This window comes from Aegilops tauschii, chromosome 7 (genome assembly GCF_002575655.3).
Source record: "Aegilops tauschii subsp. strangulata cultivar AL8/78 chromosome 7, Aet v6.0, whole genome shotgun sequence".
In the NCBI taxonomy this organism is placed as follows: Eukaryota; Viridiplantae; Streptophyta; class Magnoliopsida; order Poales; family Poaceae; genus Aegilops; species Aegilops tauschii.
The window spans coordinates 86,432,448-86,436,169 of record NC_053041.3 but is presented as its reverse complement, the minus strand read 5'-3'; the positions used below and the strand labels follow the sequence as shown (position 1 = coordinate 86,436,169).

The 3,722-nt window shown below is 54.6% G+C and overlaps 1 long non-coding RNA gene across 1 annotated transcript; it reads left to right on the top strand.

Annotated features, from left to right (window-relative positions):
- Positions 1–396: 396 nt before the first annotated feature.
- Positions 397–1,386, top strand: LOC109759069 (uncharacterized). Its single transcript, XR_012188641.1, has 3 exons — positions 397–627; positions 756–797; positions 902–1,386. It is a non-coding gene; the product is annotated as an uncharacterized lncRNA (long non-coding RNA).
- The last annotated feature ends 2,336 nt before the right edge of the window (positions 1,387–3,722 follow it).

The window sequence follows — 3,722 nt, the reverse complement described above, 5'->3', positions numbered from 1 at the left end:
GCCGAGCTGTTGCCGCGTCTTGGCCTCTTGGGTGGGTGGCTGCCGCGCGCGGCGGGGAAACATGCATTGACAACGGCGCTCCGTCAGGTCAAGTCGCCGCAAGTATTTCACACCTCGTTCTGGCTGATCTGGCGTCTGTCCACCGCCAAAGTGCTCTAGTTGGTTAGTTTCGGCATATGGGAAAGTATTCTAATCGATGAATGGAGCAGGTGGGCAGGCAAGCAATGATCCATGTACGCCGTGCTCCAGGTCATGATCTCGTCGTCTAGCTCATGGCTAATTAACTACCCGAACGATTGAATATGACTAACGGACGGCCAGCTCCATCGGTCAAGCGGCCGGGCGATGGGCGAGAGCCTATAAACCCGACCCCCGGGAGCATAGTGCCATCACACACACACACACACACACACACACACACCTTGCGCAAACACCATCACCGCACTCGCACCCACGGTCAGTTAGCTCTCGACCTTAGCTAGCGTACGGTACGATGGGGGGAAAGGCGTTTCATGCCCATGAGTTCCCGGAGAAGCCGGAAGGTGATGGGTGGGTTGCCTCGGGTTGGGGGTTGTTGAAAGCTGCAGTGGGTAAGAAAGTGCCCGAGGAAGCTGATCTACACCGCAGGTCTGTTCATGATCCCACAACTCTCTGTGATACGATCCTCCTTCCCTCCTTCATTTGAGGATCGACCTGCATCTTCCTTTACTTGGTATTAGTTTTCTCTAATTGGATTATCCATCTATCCTATCAAGGTGCGACGAGAGGATAGGGATGGATGGCGTCAAGATACCAGGGTCTGCTCATGCTCTGGCTTCTCTATTTTTCTCGACAATATGCTCTGCAGCTTCCTTTTCTTGAGCCTTCTCTAACTTTCTTCTATCCTATTCCTATCACGCAGCATCAAATGGGAAAAAGACCGCGGTGTCTTCGCTGAGGTTGTCATTTTGGCGCGTGCGGCACCGATGATGGTACAGGCGGCAACGGCGAAAATGGTACAGGCGGCAACGGCGAAAATGGAAGAAGTGGCTAAAAATAGACGGGCTTAAGTTATACCTGTCTACTTGGGCTTTAAAAAAAAGTGATACCTACTAGGCCGTGTGCGTCAAATGTTTCCCGGTTTCCCAGTTGTTGCGTGGAGTGCGTCCAGTCCGTGGACTAAGAAAAAGGAAAAAAACGTTACTGAAAAAAAAGGAGAAAAACTAGAACCGTAAGGAAATTTTCTACTGCAGCTAGCTTATAATTCGTCCGTAGACTAATCCAACTATGGTGTAACCTTTTATACCAAAGAAATGGGAAGGAATAAAGAAGAGTAATGCCACATTGCTCTTTGCCTTGTTCTCTGCGTTTCCTTCTCCTTCTGAACACTAGGGCATGTTTGGTTGGAGTCTACCGATGTGACACTTTTTTAGGCCAAATATGTGGCAAGCCACAACTTTTGTTGCGAGTAAATTGTTGCCATATGGTAAATTGTCCCCGTGATTGTGGTGTGTGCCTCCCGACTCCTCCCGTGTCGCCCCTGCGCGGCGACCGGGGTGAACCCTAGCGCCGCCGCGTCCTTGTACCTCCCCCGACCTCTCCTCCTCGCCGCGGCCGGGGCGCGCCGCCGGGCAAAGCCCGGTCAGCGTCGGCGGCGGCGGGATCTCTTCTCCCACGACTCGCTTGATCTGGCGCGGGCGGATCGCGGCGGTTGTTGCCGACGCGCTGGAGGCGGGGCGCGCCGGCGTGGGCTTGGGGGCGACGGCAGGGCTCATGCTCGCGGTTTCCCCTGGTGTCCGTGGGAGTCCGCTCGGGGCACGCGGCGGCGGCCCTTGGCAAGCGGTGGCGGGCGATGGGCTCTCGGCGGCGCTCCGGCGTGTGCAGGCGGCGGTGGTCCCTGTGCGCGGTCGGCGGCTCCGTCTCTGACCCGGACGGCGCGGGGATGGCGGCGGCCCGGCGTGGCCAGCGATCTGGATGCGGTGGTGCCGGCGGCTCGCTGATCTGCCGGTGCTCCAGGGTTCTGCCTGGTGGTGCTGGTGGTGACGGCGGCCCGTGCACGAGAGTTGGATCCATTCGAACTTATCTGGGTGAAAACTTGCCTTCGGCCTTTACTAAGGCCGGCGGTGGCGGCGCTATCTGCGCCGTTCCCTTCTTGAAGGCATCGCCGTGGAGAAGTTCAAGGCCACTCTCTGCTACCTCCGGGGGAAACCCTAGATCGAATGATTGGATGACGACGGCGCTCTGGTGTCGTTCCTCCCTTGGGGGCGTCATTCTTGGAGGTACACACGTGATCGAGGGACCAAAGGACGGATTCTTTGGTGGAGCGATGATTCATCCTACACACTGATGGCGACGGATCTTGACGATGTGGCGCAGTGCAGATTCGGAGATCGTTGTGGGAGGATGGACTCGCGCAGGAGGACGACGCTGTCGGGCGTCGTGGTGGCGTCGATGGCAGAGAGACCTGGCACGGTACATGCAACAGTACAGCTCTGAAGATGGATTGATGGCAGGTGGCTGCGGCGGCCTGATACCCGGCAGGCGTCCTGGTTGAGGAGTGCGCCGGACTGGTAGATGCCCCATACCCGGCAGGCGTCCTGGTTGGGACCTCAGGTCTTAGATGTTTAGGTTTGGCTGCGATGTCTGTTTGGTATTAGGCCCAGACTATCTGCGCCCCTTCATCAATTGGATAGGTGTAGCGATAGTTGTTGCTTAGACGGTGGCTTTAGTCTTGCTGTTGTATGGCTTTGTAAGGTCTTGTGAGAATAATTAATAAAGTGGCCGTATGCATTGCCCAGATGCAGAGGCCGAGGTCATCCTCCTTTTCTAAAAAAAAGAAACCTTCCTTGGGGTGGGAGAGAACCAACCTGTGACCTGTGATTGGATGGTCGGGAGGACAGTGATATCCCCAGCCCATCAGGGTTCAAGTTCTGGTGCTCACGTTATTCTGGATTTATTTTAGGATTTCTGGCGATGCGGTTCAGTGAACGCAGAGACATTACCGTCAACTACGAGGCATCTGTGGTGACTTCGTCAATCTCAAGATGATATGCCGGTTCAGTCTCTCGAGGATGCTCGTAGGGGTAGGGTTCTCGTGTGTGTTCATAGAGTTGTGTGTACGCGTATATATGATCGCATGTGTCTTAGAAAAATATAACATATGAAGTGGGATGCTAAAAAATTAGGGCATGCCACAAAATGAAGCAATGAAACAAACGAAAACTCAGGGGGGACACAGATGCCTGTGCACATATCTGCGGATCTGCCTAGCTGTGTCGGTCACCCGATTGTCGGATGGGCATGGGTGGCTCATGTTCAATGCCAAACTGGCTGAAGCCGATAAACCCACACATCGACTTACACGTACGGGGTCAACAACTTTGTGGATCGCCTAGTGTATATTATCGCCCGCTCGGCTTACGCACCTGTACGCCGTGTGCGGATGGCATGGCACACGGCGACGACCTATGCCTCGACGTACCTTTTTTTGCGAAAGAAACATAATCATTAATCAACCAGCGTCATTACAATCTTGTTGACAAAGAGTGTCAACCTCATCAGGAGCGCACCGCAACCACACAGCAGTTTTCGGCATCGAACGACCCATCATAGCAAGAGCATGACTAACTTGATTCTGCTCACGTTTGATGGTCATTATTTCATGCTGGCGGGTAGCCAGCTGTTGCATTGTGTCTCCCAGTACCGCAGCGATCTGCGACCTATTGGCCTCCGGTTCCTTGATC